We start from the raw sequence: 20,901 nt of genomic DNA on the forward strand, positions 1-20,901 counted from the left end.
ATGAGCATTGTGTTTTCTATTTTTCTATGTAGTGTTTAGTGACTGCTAGTGTTTTTAATTTTGATTGACTCGGGGCAAGATTTGACAACATAGTTCAGTTTTGAGCACAGATTGAACTGTTTTGAGGTGAAAGTTTGGTTTTGCAAGAAGAGTCAGAGGTTTTGTGAATGTAGCTTGAAAATTGGGTTTTGTGTTCACAGTTTAGAGAAAAAGAGAGCAGCTTTCAAGAAATGTGTCTTAGCAATCGAGAAAAACTGTATTAAAGACGGCACTTTTATTCTATTTCTTGGTAATTAAAGTGGACTGGACTTGTAGTGTAACTTCAGAACAACAAACCGTCAAGAGTCTCCCTGAATGAGGAAACATTTCAACTTCATTGTTTGCTTTTTCGATTTAAACTCCATCTGAAAGAGCCGACTCAAAGAGCCGATTCGTTCCCTGAGCGACACATCACTCGGAGTGAATCAGTTTTCCAGAAGTGAAAGTGTTTCTCTTTCAACCTCGACGCTGTTTTGTTGCTGTTGGAAAAACAAAGAAAAAACTTCAACAGCAGGCCGAAACGGGGACATTAATGTCCCCCAACATGGAGTGCTGAGTAAAAGTAAGTGCTGTGTTGGAGAGAAATGTGGTTGTATTTGATTGAGCTCGTGTAAAAACAGCAGCAAAACTGCGTCCCGTCAGCGGAACTGAAATCATCTTCCCTGTAAAGCTGCTGTTTATCGGCTGTGTGTTCTATATTCGAGTTTCTCTCATCTATTTCTCATCTATTAAACACTCAGAGAGTTTGGGGGAGTTTAGCTGGAAAACATTTTATTTCCAGCTCGTCATGTTTATTCTGATGGTTTTTCAGCTGGAACTGCAGACATCCCAACCTGAGCAAGTGGATTTGAGGGAGGTCCCTCCCTGGGGAGATTTATTTTAATTTAGAGAGAAATCCATTGCCGGGGGGTTCTCCCCCAGGAAACTCTGGGTTTGGTTGATGTGATTTCCTGCATTCTGGTGGATGTTGGGGTGGCCTTTTGGAGATGAACAACAGCAGAATTCACTCCGATTCATAGCTGACACCCTGACTTGGGGACTGAGCTGCACCAACCATCAGCTATGAGAACTCCAATGTGCCATATATTAAGCTCCTTACTGACTGAGTCTGGACACCCTACCCCCCATAAATAAGGAAGAATGGCCAGGATAGAGAGAGATTTCTTTTTTTTTTAAAGAACTTTATTGGGCTACTTACAAAAAATTACATCAATAAGAAATTAACATTTACAAAAATATAAGCAATAATAAAGAAAACAACAAAAACTAAAATTAAGATTAGCCCAAAAGGGTGAGCACGAACGGGAACAAGTCCCATGCTGGGTGCAACCCTTAGCCTTACAAAAGCAATAAAATTATATAAAAATTCAATTAAATATGTCTAAAACTAGTTACAACCTGTGGCAGGAACAAGTTGGCGCAAGCGTCCATGTACATGGCCAGTCCGGGTCAAAGAAAGTATCCAGGTGCTTAAACATTAATTTCTTGACACTTAAAGTGAAAGAGGCAGAGCTAGAAAAGGCAATGGAAGTATCCACTGCGCTGCAGACACTGTTCCATAGTTTAACAATACGGTTAAAAAAAGATGCCTGGTAGGTACTTGTCTTACATAGCGACGGCTTTAGATTGAAGGAATTACTGGCTCGTGTCCTCCCGTGCGATACAAAGGTGACAAAGTTGCTTACGTCTAGATCAATCTCTTTGTACAAGCATTTAAAGAAAAATACAAGATCTTTAAGTTCACGGTCTAGTGCTAGTGGCAAGATGTTTAAAGCCACCAGCCTGTCCTTGTATGACATCTCGCCTATCTTAACTTGGAGAATCCACCTAGTGGCGCGCCGCTGGACGCGCTCCACTTGTCCTTTCAAGGTGACTTTATCTGGTGACCATACTTGAGTTGCATAGCTCAGTTGAGATTTAACAAGAGACAAGTAGAATGTGCGCCTGATCGCCCTATCTGTCAGCAGCGGGCAAGTCCGTATCAGTAGGCTCAGCAGCTTATTTGCCTTTGCACAGATGGAATGAATATGAGAATTCCATGTTAGATCGCTAGAGATGATGACTCCGAGATCCTTTTCTTTGCACACCTGTTCTAGCTGAGAGATACCCAGACGGTATTCATGTACCAGGTGGGATTTCTTGCGCGTAATACTAAGTGATTTGCATTTGGATGCATTAAAGCTGATGTTATTGCGTTTAGACCAATCCTGCATGTTCGTTAGAGTCGACTGTAAAGACAGACAGTCATCGGTGGATTTCACTAGCTTATAAACTTTAGTGTCATCCGCATAGAGAGCCACCTTAACTCCATCAAGGGCCTCCTCGGGGAGGTCGTTGATAAAGATCGTGAACAATAAAGGGCCAAGAAGGCTTCCTTGTGGCACACCGGAAGTGACAGGTGCCCACTCCGATGCTGCCCCATCAATGACGACTCTTTGTACCCTACCCTGCAGGTAGTCAGTAAGCCAAGCAAACAAATGACCAGAAACGCCGTATACCCTCAGCTTAGTGAGAAGGACAGAATGATCGACAGTGTCAAACGCTTTTGCAAAATCCAAATATATGACGTCCGTTTGAATGTTTTTATCCAGAGTCTCCCCGATAGAATGCAGCACAGCCAGCAACTGCGTTACACATGAACGATTTTTCAAGAAACCATGTTGGAGTGCTGTTATTAAAAGTTTCACGTGATCGTATAACCGTGAGCCAACACAGCATTCCAAGATTTTGCCAATAATTGAAAGAAGTGAAATTGGCCGATAATTTTCAACATGTTCCTTTGAGTCCTTTTGGTGAATAGGTGTTATGTCGGCCGATTTCCATTCACGAGGAATCTTGCCCTTTGCCAGCGAATAGTTAAAAAGTGTGCATAAACTTGGCACAATTTGCTTGCTACACTCCTTTAACAAGCACGCTGGAATGCCATCTGGACCTTGGGCTTTAGAGATGTCGAGTGCATTCAAGCATTCCTTGACTTCATCGATCGACACTTCAACTTCTGAAATTTCCATATCCATCTGTATAGGAATGTTGTTTACAGAATTTGACGGAGAGCGAAAAACTGAGCTAAAATACTGATTAAATAGCTCCGCTTTTTGTCGGGGTTTTTCGCTCGATTTGCCATTGTAAGAAATGACAGAGTTAGCTCCCGATCTCTCGCCTAGGAAGGCTTTATGATAACTCCAAAACTGTTTTGGATTGTCCGTAAATGCCACTTGAATTTTAGACGGATACTCTTGATGTTTTCTTTGTACTAGTGTCTTTATGTTTTGACTTAAAGTCCTGAGTTTCTGCTTGCGCTCAGCTGTTTTGTTGAGGCGGTATTTGCGCAGCGCAGTATATTTCTTGCGGATAAGATGACGTACTTCTGCATCAATCCAAGGAGGCGAATTAGTATCACGCACTGTTTTCATCGGGACATAATCCTTGACAGCCATCAGGAACAAGTCTTTCCATCCCGACCAATATTCATCAATATCATCAGATGCGGCTATTTCAAAGGGTGTCCGAGCCAAAGCGGCCTGCAAAGCATCAAAGTCCGCCTTTTTAAAGTCGAAAACTTGTCGCGCAGTACCCTTAGCTCGCTTGAATCTTAGTTTGATAGAAAATTCAATGACATAATGATCTGAGGGGACAAATTGCTGGAAGTAATTGTCGCCCACTAATTCACAAAAAACATTATGATCCCTTCGGTATCCAGTATTAATCAGAGCTGTTTGGTTGCCAGACCAATCTAATTCAGGAAGATTGAAGTCTCCAACGAGGATTAGGCAGGTGGATTCGCCATTCTGCTGAAGGGAAGAATTCAAAGTAAGAATAGGCTCAGGCTCCGTGTCAGGATGATAAAAGCAGTAGAACAAGACTGGTTTATCATGGCCGTTCCTCAGCTCAACAACAACTTCGATTCCTTCCTCCTCCAAATCATTGCGTCTGCAAACTTGAATGTCGTTTTGAATCGCTACCAGCACACCACCACTGTGGCCGACCCTGTCCTGGCGAAAGATATTGAAACCAGGTAGAATTTCACTATCGAAAAGAGTGTCATTTAGCCAGGTTTCAGTGAGAGCAATAACATCTAATCCCCCGCCATAAACAAGTCTCTGTAGGATCATAATTTTGCAGATTTTACTCGCACAGTCGCTTTCGGAGTTTACCATTGCTTTCAAGCTTCTCGTGTTCAAATACAGAACACGGAGACTCTCGCTCCAATGACCAGGTCCAGGATTGGGATGGATACCGACGAGTCGAGTTTCACATGGGTTGAAACGTGCAACTCTATTTGGGCCGTACAGGATGGTGACATTGAAAATTTTTCTTCTAAAACCTACCAGAAACGGAGTGTTGTTATCACGTAAAACTTCCAGAGTATTACTGTTCTCTGGAGCAAATAGGAGGATCAAGAGTTGGAGCAGAGGAAAAGCCCATCCATCCGCCATGTTGAACATGCGCACTCCACAACATTTCACCACAGAACATTGCTTTACTTAGATACCGAAACACAGATGAAGATCACAGAACAAGGAATGAATTGCATGAATGATAATGAATGTAATTGTACATGTTGGCCTAAAGGGCTCTTTCCTTTCCTCTGTTCTCTGCCTGTTCCTTCTGCAAGCTTTCATTGTATTTCGAGGCTGCTTACTTTGCAGATTTGAGCAGTTTCCCAGACACCTCCACCTCATAGCACTCTGTCAATAGGCCTGTCACGATGACAAATTTTGTTGGATGATATATTGTCTCAGAAATTATTGCAATAAACGATATTATTGTTGACGTCTTTTCAAGACAATTTTAACTCTTTACTCCTTAAAGCAGTTGCTACAGCCACCCTTGTATATGTATATACTGTTCACCCTGAGAACATATTTACAAGAAAAAAAGTCTAAAGACAAGGTTTTAGACAAGGCATCATATGTCATCATTAAGGGGTAAAGAGTTAAGCCACTTGTAAAATAATAACGATCATGCAAATACACCCTTCCAAAGAACAGTAAACTTTTTAATTAAGTCAACTTATTCAATTCAGCGGTGGAACGTAAAAAAATAACCTAAAGAAATAAAACAATCAAACAACCACTTACAACAAATACAATAAGTAAAATACAATCTATGGCTCTTAAAAATTGCACTTAAGTAAATATTAACTTGGCACAGGGTAATAAAGACATTCTTTTCTTCACAGGCAACATTCTGCCAATCCAGTTTCTCAAAGATTAGTACCCAGATAAACAAAAAGTGCAAAGTAACAACGTATTGCCAGCTGTCATTTGGATAAAAGTAACAACAATTAGAATGAGATAACATGTAGGCAAGGGTGTAGGTTTGGTATTAACATTGGTGGGGACATAATGTATTCTCCTGTTGGTTCGACAGATGAGTAGGCAGACAAGTCATTTGCCGAGGTGGGTCCTCATGTGGGAATGAAGACCAATTTTGGACGCACATGAATGATCACAGATGCTGCAGGGGAAGGAATAGACAGAGGTGGAGTGCTGTTTCCTCCTCTCTTTCTTCTCATGAATAGCAGCTGCTCTGTTGGCTTCAAAGGCCCTAGTGCCTAACGTGTACTGGTTTCTCCAAAGAGCTCTGTCATGGGCAGTTGTTTCCCAGGAGTTGACATCAATGTTGCAGCTCCTAAGGCTTGCCTTCAGGTTGTCCCTGTATCTTTTAAGGGGTCTTCCCTGGTTGTGATGCCCTTGCTTCAGTTGTCCGTACAGCAGCATCTTTGGCATTCTGTTGTCTTCCATGCGGACAACGTGTCCTGTCCGTCTTAGCTGGCACTTGACGATCAAGCACTCAACGCTGGGGAGGCTGCACTTTTTCAGGACCTGCAGGTTGGATACTCTATCCTGCCACTTGATGCTGCAGATATTCCACAGACATCGTTGATGAAACTGCTCCAGTAGGTGGATGTGCTGGTGGTATGTGGTCCAGGTCTCACAGCAGTAGAGAAGTGCGCTTAGCACCACGGCTTTTTACATGGCAATCTTGGTGGAGAGGCGGATGTCGTGGTCTTGCCAAAGTCTCTTGGTCAGTCTGCCGAAGGCCACACTTGCCTTTCCAATGTGCTGCATCACCTCAGCATCCAGAGATCCACTGCTCATAACGGTGCTACCCAGGTAGCAGAACTTGTCCACAGTCTTGATCTCTGCATTGTTAATGACTATGGGAGGAGGTGGTGGCACATTGGCAGCCTGTGATGGTGAAGGCTGGAACATGGCTTCAGTCTTTTCAAGGCTGATCGTGAGCCCGAATCGTCCGTAGGCAGCTGCAAAGCGATCCGTTATGTACTGCATGTCCTCATGGGAGTGTGCACCCAGTGCGCAGTCGTCTGTGAAGAGGAACTCACGTAGGATGGCCTCAAACACTTTGGTCTTGGCTTGGAGTCTTCGCAGGTTAAAGAGTTTCCCATCTGTGCGTAACTGAATGTACACCCCTCTGTCACAGCCGCTGAAGGCGTCAAGCAACATTGCTGCAAACAAGATGGAGAACAAAGTAGGGGTGAGGATGCAGCCCTGTTTCACTCCATTGCACACTTGGAAGGGATCTGAGACATCACCATTCTCTTGAACTCTGGCTTGCATGCCTTCATGGAAAGAGATGATCAGTGTTTGTAAGCTTGTCTGGACAGCCAAACTTTTGCAGAATCTTCCACAAGCCATTCTGGTTCACAGTATCAAAGGCCTTGGTGAGATCTACAAAGACCAGGTCAAGCTCCTGATTTTGCTCACGGCATTTCTCCTGTAGCTGACGAACAGCAAAACCCATGTTGCTGGTGCCCCTACCAGCACGAAATCCGCACTGCGGTTCAGGAACAATGGTCTCAGCAATGTTTGTTTATAATGAGTCAGTTGAGGATGACTCTGGCAAGAACTTTCCCAGCTATGCACAGGAGTGATAGCCCACGATGATTGTCGTAGGATGTCTTATTCCCCCTTCCTCTTGTAGATGTGCACTATGGATGCATCCTTAAAGTCTTGTGGGACTTCTCCCGCTTCCCAGATGGACCTGAATAGGGACATCAGTTTCTCCATAAGCACGTCTCCTCCATTCTTGTAGATGTCAGCAGGAATTCCATCTGCTCCTTGTGCCTTTCTGGGTGTTGTCTGCTTCAAAGCCTTGGCAACCTCGGCACTGGTTGGGGGGTCTGCCATCGATTCCTTCGTTGGTAGTTGTGGCAGCGATGCAATCGCCTCTTTGGAAATGGTCGATTCTCTGTTCAGGACACTGCTGAAATGCTCTGCCCATTGTGCAAGGATGTTGGTTTTCTGGGTCAGCAAGGTGGACTGGTCAGAAGATCTTACTGGGGCTGAATCAAATGCCTTGGGTCCATAAACGGTGTGAAGGCCTTCATGAAATGTCTTCATGTCGTGGTTGTCGGCTTCTGCTTGTAACTCCTCAGCCTTTCTTTCCCACCAGTTGTTCTTCATGCTGTTGGTATTGTCATCAAGGTGATCTTTGTGTGCCTTATGCACCTTGTTGATGAGCTTCTGGATACCTTTTTCATTCTCATCAAACCAGTCTCAGTGTCTCCTCTTCATGAAACCAAGGGTATCAGCTGCGGCACTGTAGACGGCCTCTTGGAAGGTCCTCCATTCCTCTTCCAAGTTGTCTTGCTCCTGCTCGATGTTAGACAGGGATTTCTGGAGTCTCTGCTGTAGTGCTTCTGGGGGGTTATCCCCAGCCGTCTTCTTTTTCCAAGCTTGGTTTATGTTCATCTTGCTCCAGAGCAGGCGATGATCGGACCAGCAATCTGCTCCTCTCATGCAGCGTGTGCTGTGAACATCACATCTGTCTCTTTGGTGCACTATAACATAGTCCAGCATATGCCACTGCCTTGATTTGAGGATGCATCCATGTGTTCTTAAGAAGAAACCTTTATTTATTTGTCACATGCACACTTCAAGCACAGTGAAATTCATCCTTTGCATTTAACCCATCTGAAGCAGTGAACACACGCACACATTCAGAGCAGTGGGCAGCCACACCAGAGCACCCGGGGAGCAGTCAGGGGTCAGGTACCTTGCTCAATGGCACCTCAGCCCAAGGCCGCCCCACGTCAACCTAACTGCATGTCTTTGGATTGTGAGGGAAACCAGAGCACCCAGAGGAAACCCACGTAGACACGGGGAGAACATGCAAACTCCACACAGAAAGGCCCTCACCGGCCGCTGGTTTCGAACCTGGAACCTTCTTGCTGTGAGGCGACCGTGCTAACTACTACACCACCATGCCGCCAAACTTCAACTTATCTGCTTGCTGGAAGATTGTGTTGGTGATGGACAGCATGTGCTGGGCACACAGCGATCGTAGCATCAGTCCATTGGAGTTGCACTATCCAGTGCAATGGCGTCCTAAGACGTTCAGCCAGGAGGAGTAATCAACTCCAATTCGTGCATTAAAGTCTCCAAGGATGATTAGCTTGTCCTTGCTGTTCACTTCTGAGAGGGCATGGTTGAGATCCTCATAGAAGGCTTCCTTGATGTCGTCAGGGTTGGTCATAGTAGGAGCATAAGCACTAATGATGGTGGCAAAGCAGTCCTTTGTGAGCTTGAGACACGAGGTCATCAGTTGATCGTTAATCCCACAAGGTTTCTTGCAAGCTTGGTGCAAATAGCAAATCTGACACCAGAGGTCCTTGGGGCGTCTTTAGGCTTCCCGATGCAGTAGAAGATGTAGCCTCCACCTATCTCCTCAAGCTGAGTTTCTCCAGCGAATCTGGTCTCACTCAAGGCTGCTATGTCAATCTGGTACTGGCCCAGCAACCTGGCAATGAGCGCAATGCATCACTCTGGTCTGTCTCCTCTGTCTAGCAGAGTCCGCACGTTCCATGCCCCAAAGGTCAGGGGCTTTCTCACTTTTTTTTTTCTGTTTTCTTGACCGCAAATTGGATGCCCAGGCAGGTGCGGTTCCCTGCTAGGTGTGCTCATGTGGTAGGCTTTCTTTAGGGATCCTTTTATCTCCCCTTCCCCTTGTGGGGAGAGCAGTGCTATCCCTGGAAAAGCTGTCGCTGTGGGACAATACAGGCACTGCATCTACCACTGTCTACAGTGGACGACCATCACCCCACAACCGCCTGCATGCAGAGTCATGGCTAAGAACTCCCAGCAGCATCCTCTGCCTGTTCCCGTCGCCATTTCTCCATCGCCACAGGACTTTGGACTACGTTGGGTATTGGGTGGTGCCTAGCTTGTTTTCGGCAACCTGTTTGCCTGAGCAGCACATGACCTTTTTAAGGCGAAGAAGGGGTGTGCAATTCCTTCTCCACCCTCTTGCCTGACCGATGCTCATAGTCCCTCAGGTGCAGAAACTGCCACATGTAAGATGGCCCCAGCAGGTGCAGCTTTGTTATTTGGAGTACCCGTCTCCTAGGAGGACTTCCAACCAAGGATATGAGGAGTTCCTCCTACCCCTGACTCATGTATGGTGGGTGCTGCATGCCCGAACAGGTCAAGGACCTGCCACTGCCAACCCCCAGTGGTGCCAACTTCAGGTCAATATTAGAGTGTCACAATATTTTGCTCCATTGTGTTCCACCAAAAGAGTATCCATCATCTCTCCAAAGTCCAGACTTTTAAAATTTGAAGTTCAGAACTGTAGTAATTCATTAATATTGAATAATAATAATAATAATAATAATAATAATATGTAATTCATTTGATTAATTGCAAATCTTGCATGTGATGATTAACTCATTCTACCAATTTGCAAATGTGTTTTACAAGCGAATAACGCATTGACTGTCGGGAGGGTGTATGTTCCTTTCCCTCATAAATGGAAGTAAAACACATCTGGAGCCTTAAAGGACCCATGGCATGGTGGTTTGTTGATGCTTTAAATGGGCTCGTGGAGGTTTCTGGATGTTATATCCGCAGCCTTTCTCAAAATGAACCCTCGGCACGTAGATATAGCCTCCTGGGAGAAAGCCCCATTTCAGCCCTTTTCCCAGTGCGTCGTTTTGCTAATGAGAAGCATGGAGGCGGGGAAGGGTAGAGGGTGGGGTGGGGGCGGGCCATGGGGGGAGGGTCTTGACCAAGCTGCGGGCATGCTACCTGTGTGTGAACAGTAGCAATGGCAGGTCAAGCAACAGTCCAAGCTTTCGCTTTTGACCCGGAGTCCGACCCCGAAGCAGAAGCGCAACTACAGCAACATATCGCTTATCCAACAGAAGACATGCATTGCGGAGCAATAGTCAAACATAAGCTCATAAGTTACAGTCAATTTCCAGACTAAACTCAGTTTAACAGAGCATGCTGCATGCTTTTTGGTTTTGTAGCGCAGAGTACCTGGCTAACTGCAGGAAGCTGTTAGCTGCACAGCTAATGTAGCCATTGCAAGGCTAACACACCGATTTTAAAACATGGCAAAACGACTTAACAGTTATACACTTACTTGTTCGGTGTTTGTGGCTGATGCGGCAGGGATGCTTGGTACGGACCCAGGCTTCAGTGACAGTTGATGTGCAAAACCTGCCCTGTACTGTCCCAAGTTGTGGAAACATTCATCAGGAAAATGCTTCCGACAAACATACACCATCTTAGGTAGACTCAACGGCGTATTATTGGAGTAAATAAAATTAAGCCACTGCGTCTTCAGGGGCTCTCCCGTCGGCAGTAAAAACAGACTCCTTTCTGTGTTGTCACATCCATGTACAGCGCAATTTCCATGTTTCGCTTGCTTAGGTGGTGCCATGTTGTTGTGTCCTCTATGGTCTCCTCACTACAAAATTGAAGTGATGTATCTATGGTGGCAACTTTTGAGCTGGGCAGGCAATCCATACAGTGGGTGGGAATCCAGAGGGGGGGCGTGGGGATCATCTCCCTTGCTGACGTAGTAAAGGGAAGAGCCTATCAATGCGCCATTTTGACGCGCCATTCTCAAATGTTGACAAAGGGTGGGCATAGTTTGGTTTACACATTATGACATTTCTAGCCACTGGGGTGACTTAAGAAGGTCAGAGGAACTCATTTTAATGTTAAAAAACCTCAGAAAGTGAAAATTTCATGCCATGGGACCTTTAAACACTGCGTTCCATGAGGCTGGCAGAGAGAGTCGGCTCTCTTCTGTGTGATCTTGAACTAGTTTCAGAATGCTAGTTTAAGTTGATATGTGATTGATCCTAACGGTAAAACAAGACAAGGGCTCTAGAACTTTTTTGACACATTAAAAGGTTACAATTTTACTTGGCAACAGAATGTGTCTAAATTTTGATTGGTTGTTGCATCTGAATTCTGATTGGTGGTTGTTATATTATTGCCCTTTTGTTGATTAGATTAGATTAGATAGTTGAGTCAAGTCAACTTTATGGTCAAATAAAGGGGAGCTGGATGTGAGCTCCATGGAGCAGCAGGTAGCTGCTTTCCTGCAGTCCAGGGGAATTCACCTGGACTGCGATAACATCGAGGCTTGCCACCCGCTACCAAGGAGGAACACCAGAGACAAACAGACCATCATCATGAGATTCATCAGCCGGAAACATAAAGCTACACTACTGAAACAAGGAAGGAAACTGAAAGGGACAAATGTCTACATCAACGAGCACCTGACAAAACGCAATGCTGACATCGCCAGAAAAGCACGACATCTGAAGAAGGAAAATAAAATTCAATCGACATGGATAACCAACTGCAAAGTTTTCATCAAGCTGAACGGTACACTGGAGGAGGCGAGAATTCTGGTCATACGGAACATCGAGGACTTGGACAAATACCAGTGATGACCATCAGGACTGTATGGTAATCAATACCAACATGACACTACACCAAACTCAACCATGACACACACCGAAATAACTCCTTCATCCATTACCCAGAACACTACTCGGCTCATGCAAATGCTTGTTGATCATGAAAACCTGGAACTGAAACCACACGAATTCACTGACCATAAACTATTGGATACAGGAAATGACATAGACCCGGACAATAACTTTTTTTCAACCATTAAGGACAATTGCCACTATTACACAGAGGAACAGTACAATCAGTCCACTGAGGCTGTGGGAAAATTATCAATAATACACTTTAACAGCAGAAGCATGTACGCTAACTTCAAACACATCAAGAAATACTTAAGTCAGTTTACTCATCCATTCAACATAATTGCCATAACGGAGACCTGGATTGACCTGGAGAAAGGAGTGGATTTCGAACTGGCTGGATATGAATTTAATTATATAAACAGGAAAAATAAAGGTGGAGGAGGAGTGGCGGTGTATGTGGACTGTAATTTGAATTATAAGTTAATAGATGGCATGACAACGGTGATTGATAACTTATTAGAATGTTTAACAATCTAAATTAATATTGAAAAAAGTAGAAATGTATTAATTAGCTGTATACTAGTGCATTTAAAAAAAATTATTATACCATGAAAAAGTTCCTTATTTTCATAATTTAATTAAAAAATGTAAACTTTCATATATTCTATATTCATTACATGTAAAGTGAAATATTTAAAGCCTTTTTTGTTTTAATTTTGATGATTATGGCTTATAGCTCATGAAAATCAGAAATTCAGTATCTCAAATTATTAGAATATTCCCTAAGATCAATCAAAAAAAGGATTTACAATACAGAAATGTCCAACTTCTGAAAAGTATATTCATTTATACACTCAATACTTGGTTGGGGCTCCTTTACCATGAATTACTGTATCAATGCGGTGTGGCATGGAGGTGAACAGTCTGTGGCACTGCTGAGGTGCTATTGAAGCCCAGGTTGCTTTGATAGTGGCCTTCAGCGTATCTGTATTTTTGGGTCGGGTGTTTCTCATCTTCCTCTTGACAATCAGGTTCAGGTCAGGCAAGTTAGCTGGCCAATCAAACACAGTAATATCATGGTCAGCAAGCCATTTGGTAGTAGTTTTGGCACTGTGGGTAGGTGTTAAGTCCTGCTGGAAAAGGAAATCAGCATCTCCAAAAAGCTCGTCAACAGATGGAAGCATGAAGTGCTCTAAAATCTCCTGGTAGATGGCTGTGTTGACTTTGGACTTGATAAAATGCAGTGGACCAACACCAGCAGATGACATGGCACCCCAAATCATCACAGACTGTGGAAACTTCACACTGGGCTTCAAACACCTTGGATTCTGTGCCTCTCCACTCTTCCTCCAGACTCTAGAACCGTGATTTCCAAATTAAATGCAAAAATGTACTTTCATCTGAAAAGAGGACTTTGGACCACTGAGCAACAGTCCATTTCTTTCTCTCCTTAGCCCAGATAAGACACTTCTGACATTGTCTCTGGCTCAGGAGTAGCTTGATATTAGGAATGCGAAAGTTGTATCCCCTTTCTTGAAGATGTCTGTTCGTGATGGGTCTTGATACACTGATACCAGCCTCAGTCCACTCCTTGTGAAGCTCTCCCAAGTTCTTGAATCAACTTTTCTTGACAATCCTCTCAAGACTGCGGCCATCCCTGTTGCTTGTGCACCTTTTCCAGCCACCCTTTTCAGCATTGACCTTTTGTGGCTTACTCTCCTTGTGGAGGGCATCAGTGATCGTCTTCTGGACAACAGTTAAGTCAGCAGTCTTCCCCATGATTGTGGTTGTGTGTACTGAACTAGACTGAGAGATACACTGTGTTCATACTGTTTTACTCAAACTCAAAATGAAATATTCTAATAGTTTGTGTTAAGATTGCGCTGCGTGCTGTTCAGATGCGTTACCAGGAGATCTCCGAGGACAAGAAGAGAGCGAACCACATGACTTAAATCAATCTGGTTTATTCTCAGTCGTGCCCCAACGCGCAGCTGCGTCGGGGCTTTATATATACACTCTTCATAGGGAGTATCAGCAGTGGAAAATTATGGAATGTGCTTTGCACACTCAATCAAGGTCACAAGAGTTATGCACAGTTCAACAAGATGTTTCACACAAAAACATAGACAAAATCAGGATATGAAACAGGAACAGAACATATGAAAAGTACAAAATGTACAGAGCAGCGCGTATTATAGCTGGCCTAAAGTTAACCCTAAACTGCTACACTACACGACAGTCACCCTTGGGCCGCGCATTTACAAGAGTAGGTTTAGGAGTATTCAGGATTATATTCTTACAATCCCCTCTTTAATACTCTGACGCAAGCCCAGAGTATTATTCACACCCCAGTCTTGGCCGACACAGGGACATAACCTGTGTGCGAGATCATCATATTATATATACGATCCATGCAACAACGGAAAAGAAACGGGCCACACAGGCACACCAGAAGGCCAATAAACACAACGGGAATGATCATAGAGATATAAGGAGCCAGACTTCCGAACAAAACGTGCAACCACCCCCATCCCCAGGGCGAGCTAGCTTGCTCGTCAATATGTAAATCGTGAGCTACCTGTCGCATCTTTCCTAATTGTTTTGCAATCTCCCCGAAGCTTTCGTCGTCCTTATTAGGAACGAAGGTACAGCAAGAGTCGCCTATCATTGCACAAACACCGCCCTCTTTAGCGAGAAGTATGTCTAAAGCTATTCGATTCTGGGTTGTCATTAAGCGCAGCGCCGTTAGTTCGACGCGGATGCCTTCCATAGCGGCGTTAGTAGCATTAACAAAGGTAGCAAGACGATAGTGAGTTACTTCTAGTTGGTTCCATACCTGTGTTAGACCGTATTGTGGGACCAACGATTGCCAAAATTTATTCCATTTGCTTTCTAATTGATGTTCACAAGGCGGGAAAAAATCGTCGTCTACGGATCGCCGCCTTCGGCCCGTATTGAGAACCTCAGGGACGGGCACAACAGTAAATGCATGCTGGACCTGAACCAGGGCACACAGGCCGCGTTGAAGAGAGGGAAGGTAAGACCACAACTTACCCCGGTCGCAATCCCAATACCAATCTGGTAGCCAGATCGGGTAGTCAGAATTAAACATGGTACGTCCCGCCGTGTCCCGTTTCAGGTTAAAGATATGTTGACAACGGCAGCCAGGTAGACCTTTCTGCCAGGGGGAAGAAAAATTTCTCCGGATACATACGGTTGGGTTCGAAAGACTACAGTGATTGAACGCCTCTCGGTCTACTTCCGTACCGTCACCTTCATATCGATGAAAGCATACTGAATAATTCATAGAGGTATCCCAGTGTATTGACAACCTTACCTCTGGGTCTGTATTGTCTGTCAGGAAAACCTTAGTTTGAGTATACGAGGGCCACAGGCTGAGCCATGTCATATTAACCTTAGAGTAGTTAGACGGGGCTATTCGGACCGGAAAAGGATCGCTGCTGTCATGGGGTAACAAAGAACACACATAACAAGGTTTACTCATATTCATTGATGTTTTTACAGTGAAGTTTATATATTTCCAAAACTCGTTATCCCTTGGGTCCCGGTGTATTGCTTGTGCGGGTAACCCTGCCCCAAGCGTTGAGATCAGCACGATGATGAAGAAAGTCATACTGGTCACTGACTTTGTTCTCTAATGCTCACAGGGTGCAGACGGCGAAAAATGTCACAGGCTCCCGTGCTTTTCAGACTCTTCAGCCCAGAACTTTGCAAGACTCACCAACCATCCCCTCTTTGTAGATCAGCCGAAACTGGATTGCTCCAGATGCTGGAAGGGGATCCCTGAAAAGGCCGTCAGCTATTGTCACAGCAACTTTCTGAAACACAAAAGTCTGTTAAGCATCAACAATATAGATTTCTATTACATTGGAGCCTTCTTTATTCTGCTGGCATGGATCCACTGTGGAAAAAGGTCCGTTAGCACAGCCGTGCGAGTTACAGCGAGTACATCGGTGGGCCCACTGTAGGGTGACTCCTCCATGGGAGCGTTTAGTTTAGCGAATCTCTTTACTAAAACTCTGTCCCCTACCTCAAAGGGGTGAGTGTGTGCCTCTGGAATGGGAGGCTTTTTGGAATTTACTCTCGCCCAATACTCATCCAGCACCCGCATGAGACCCACCGCGTACTCGCTGAGATGTACTTCAAGATCACCCGTTCCTATAACCTGCATGCCTCTACGCCAAGGGACAGGAAAGGGGCGTCCCATGACGAGCTCGTACGGAGATAAATTGTCGAGAGCGACCTGAGCAGTCATGCGCATATCAGCGAGGACCAACGGTAAAACTTGGACCCAATTTTTCGTGCCTGCGTCTTGCATAGCCTTACGCAACTTACCCTTAATTGTTCTATTCGCGCGCTCCACAATGCCAGAGGACTGTGGATGGTATGGGATATGAAAACGCCAATTGATCTTGAGGTCTTTACATAGCTCCTGCGTTACCTTAGAGGTGAACGGCGTTCCCTTATCAGAGTCAATTCCTACCGGAAGACCGTAACGTGGGATAATTTCCTGTGTAAGTTTGTTCACTGCTGTTCGGGCGTTCTCTTTGCTACACGGGAAAGCCTCAATCCACCGTGAAAATTTGTCAATCATGACCAAAAGGTATTTGAACGGGCCCTGCTTTGGCATGTGAGTGAAGTCGATCTGCCATTCTTGGAAAGGCGTGTCGGGTATGGGAAGGTGCTGATGTACCGCGCCTGGTTTAGATAGATTATTCTGGGCGCACGTTAAACACTTGTCCAGAATGTTGTGTGCGTCTGTGTGCAAATTATTGATGCAGAATGTTCTGTTCATATCCTCCACTACCCCTCTTCGGCCGCGATGAGTGGGACCATGGAACTCGCGAACGAGAAAGGGAGTACAGTGACGAGGTAAACAAAGACGGCCCTGTGCGTCAAGCAAAATGCCACTCTTCTCTGTCGCGCCCTGGGCGTCCCAGAACTGCGTATCTGCCACAGAGGCCGAGGCCTGGATAGAAATGAGATCTATGTCAGGTAAGACAGCGCTAACCATGCGATCAGTAGAAACTAAAGCGCAATTAAAGCCTGGAGGCAGGACACCGGATGCGGCTGCAGCTTTAGCGACTCGATCAGCGAATGAATTGCCCTTTACTTCAAATGAGTCCCCTCTTGTGTGCGCGCGTGTCTTAACAATGGCCAACGTGCACGGAAGGAGACAGGCGGTGATTAAATCAGTAACAAGTGAAGAATGAGAAATGGGCTTACCGTCGGCTGTCGTAAACCCCCGAGACGCCCAAATGCGGCCGAAGTCGTGCGCCACGCCGAAAGCGTAGCGTGAGTCGGTGTAAATAGTAACGTCTGTGTCTTGAGCCAAAATACACGCGCGAGTCAAAGCATAGAGCTCCGCAGCCTGAGCAGAAGAAAAAGGCAAAGAATGAGCTTCAACAATTTCATCAGGGAGGCGACAAACAGAGTAACCACACAGGAACACACCATCCGCAGGGCGGGAACAGGAACCATCTACAAAAAGAGAATCGCCTGTGGAAAGAGGGGTGGAGTGTAAATCTGGGCGGATGCTAGTTTCAAAAACGATATTAGAAAGACAGTCATGTGAGTCAAACGCAACATCGTCATCCTGTGAGTTAAGAAGACGCTGAAGAGCGTGGGCGACAGAATCAAACGACGAGGAGGGCTTAACAGTGAGATGCTCTGTGGCCAAAAGAATAAACTCATAGCCAGAGCGACGCTGAGCAGCCAAATGCTGAGTGCTAAGATTCCGCAGAATGTACACGACGTCATGTGAAGTGTGTAAAATGAGCGGATGCGACAAAACAAGTTTTTCAGCGTCCGTGACCATGAGAGCACACGCAGCAACAGCCCTAAGACAGCCAGGAAGCCCTTGTGCCACAGCGTCAAGAGTTTTAGACAGAAACGCACAAGGTCGCATGCCCCCCCCGTGCTCCTGAGCCAGCACCCCAGAGGCGGTCCCCTTCTGATTGCACACATACAGGTGAAACGGCAAACGATAGTTCGGCAGCCCGAGAGCAGGGGCGGAGCACAAAGCTTGCTTCAGAGCCTTGAAGGCCGTTAGCATGTCCTCAGTCCAGACCAGGGGCTGAGTCAAAGGATCTGAGTGACTTATAGCTGAACGCAAACACTTGTCATAGATTGAACAGTCAGGGATCCATTGACGACAGTAATTGATGAGGCCCAGAAATGCCATGAGCGCGTGCTTGGTTGCAGGTACCTGAGTGTCCATAATGACTTGAACGCGTTCCGGGCTAAGCCTCCTGGAACCCTGGGAGAGGTCATGTCCCAAGTAGCGAACAGTTGTGAGGCAAAACTGCAACTTCGTGCGGGAGACCTTGAAACCCTTCTGCGCCAGGAGTGTGAGGAGAGACAATGTGGCGGCAGCACAAGCGTCTTGATCCTCCGCCGTTACCAGGAGATCATCCGCGTACTGGAGCACCGTGGAGCCCCGGGGAAGACAGAGATCAGCCAGCGCGTCCCGCAATACGGCAGTGAAGACCGCCGGTGAGTCAATGAAACCCTGTGGCAACCGCGTCCACATGTATTGTCTTCCCCTGTGTGTGAAAGCAAACAGGGGCTGAGTCTCATGGCCCACAGGAACACTGAAAAAGGCAGAGCACAAATCAATCACAGAGAAATAAGCATGGTCACACGGAATAGAAGACATAAGAGAAGGAACGTCAGGGACCACTGGAGCCACGGGAACGATGAGTTCATTTATTTTACGTAGATCTTGAGTGAGGCGCCATGTGCCATCCGGTTTTGGGACCGGGTTCACTGGGGTGTTATACGGGCTGACACAAGGAACCACGACACCTTGCTGCAAAAGAGATCGTAGAATATTGTCAATACCATCGAGCTTACTAGGAGACAGAGGGTATTGTTTAACATAAACAGGTGTAGAGTGTTTAATAACAGCTTCATACGGAGAGCAGCTCACAGAGCCCACATCGTCCTTATGATCCGCCCACAGGGTGTTAGGAAGAGCAGAGAGAACAGGGGAAGGAGCTTGGGACGTACAAGCAGCGTTCAGAATGTTATGTGGCAGCACAGAACTGGATAAGGCAAAAACATCAGGCGGAGCACCGTCCGGAGTATCAACAATCATGTGTGAGCCGCTAAAGATCGAGAGTCCGAGAAGACTCATGAGGTCGCGACCTAAAAGATTAAAAGGGCACTCTGGCATAAAAATGAAAGAGTGTGAAAAACGCAATGAAGGGTCCAGAGTGCAGATGACAGGTAAGGGTGGTGTACAACTAGAGTCAAAAGGAACCCCTTCTATCCCCACAGAGCTAACAAACCGTGTAGATAAAGGACCCTCATAATCCCTCCCTACTGAGGACATAGTGGCCCCAGTATCAAGTATAAACGGATACTCCCTTCCTGCCAAACACAGAGGCACAAGAGGGAGCTCCGCGTTACGAGGAGAGCTAAAAGAGAGATTTAACATGGCAACGGCTGTGGATTCCGTACCCTGGGGGCAGCCCTATAGCGGGGCGTGATAGCGCTGGTCCTGTCCGTTATTCTGCCGATAGCCCTTAGGTCCGGGATTCTGGCCTTGCAACACATCCCCTAATTCTCCCGTCCTACTCTGCTCATCCCTCCGCCGCGCATGGCATTCCCTCATCCAGTGGCCCTCCTTTCCACAATAGTGGCACCTGCCTGTTTTCTTCCGGTTCCCACCCGACCATGTGCGAGGCCCGGTGCGTGTTTTGTCATTATTATGACGATACAACCCGGGGCCCTGTGGGGCCACAGATAAACATGCTTTATTAGTCTTACAATCTAACAACCCATCACTTTCCATTGTCCTCAACCGTTCACCCGCTTGGCGAAGGACCAAATGAGTCCTATCGCTCAAGTGATGTTTCAAAACGTTCTGAACCTCAGGGCGGCAGTTAGATAAAAAGGTGGACAGGAACATTGGATTGGGTTGAGTCATGTCCAATTCTAACCCACCCAGGTGCTGCCAAACTTCACCAAAACGTTTCCAAAAGGCCGACGTCACTTCTGACTTTTCCTGTTTACAGTTAGTAACCTGCGACAGATCACGGTTCGCTTGTTTCATAGCCAGTAAATACCTAGTTAACTGCTCACGCAGGAGCTGCAAAGCATTCGGTGTGTCCCTCCAAAAAAATGTCGACACGGTGCGCTGACGCGGACGGCCACCTTCCTGAGCCGGAGCTATTTCTTCCTTTATATTCATAGCGACGTCATTTCTAGGTTGCAACACATCGACTATTTCGAGCAAACGCTCCTCATCATATGAGTCCCCTAATTGATTCTGTAATATAAACCTATAGTCAGCACCAGTTAACTGACAGTTACGGGATGCCTTAATTAACATGTCGACAAAAAGAAGCGGTTTGTCGGGCGAAGGGAGCAGGGAAATTATATCTTTAAGGGCTGATGGCGACGGGGGCTCCACATCAATCCCACTGCGCTTCACTTTCCAGACACATGCTACGTTGCCTGGGGGAAATGGTCTGGAGCCCGCGTCTGGGCCCACGTCATCAGGATCATTCCAGTCATCGTCGCCCCCCTCTTCCTCATCGTGATCTTCCCCATTATTCCCCTTGGGACCCTTGCCTTTCTTGGAAACGGCAGGGGCGGGTGGAACTTTAGTTTGTGCTTCTAAATCGGCGGACGACGAGGGTAAAGAGACGGCCGCCTCTTTAGTAACAGGCGTTGGTCTTGGTTTTGGAATAGCCTTTAAAACAGGTCTCGGGGTGTAAACACCCTTTGATTTATCCCATACCTTCTTCATGTCAAACCATTTATCATACCCTGCGCGCATATAAGGGCGGTCCCAATCCGGATCGCCTAAGCTTTCATAAATCATACGGTGCGCTGAAGCAAGGAAGCCTGGATTAAACGTCCCATCACGGGGATACGATGGAATCTGAGGATTTGCCTCCGTCCACCCAGCCAAATTGTCCAGCCACGGCGTAACGTAATAGCCTAAACCGCACTTATTCATCCATTCCGCCGGGGTGTCTGTGACCTCAGGTTTAGGATACGAGCCCCCCATCGTACAGTAAAGCAAACGGATCTGAACAGAAACAAACAGCAGATATTTATCTAAATTT

General features: G+C 46.0%; 1 protein-coding gene across 1 annotated transcript in view; it reads left to right on the plus strand.

Moving 5' to 3' along the window:
* Positions 1 to 379: 379 nt before the first annotated feature.
* Positions 380 to 20,901, plus strand: part of LOC132882169 (NLR family CARD domain-containing protein 3-like) — a 90,107-nt gene continuing 69,585 nt past the window's right edge. Inside the window, exon 1 of the mRNA XM_060915444.1 lies at positions 380 to 601. The gene's annotated coding sequence lies outside the window, so the exon portion shown is untranslated. The remainder of the gene's footprint in view (positions 602 to 20,901) is intronic.

Source organism: Neoarius graeffei, chromosome 2, assembly GCF_027579695.1.
Source record: "Neoarius graeffei isolate fNeoGra1 chromosome 2, fNeoGra1.pri, whole genome shotgun sequence".
NCBI classification, from domain to species: domain Eukaryota; kingdom Metazoa; phylum Chordata; class Actinopteri; order Siluriformes; family Ariidae; genus Neoarius; species Neoarius graeffei.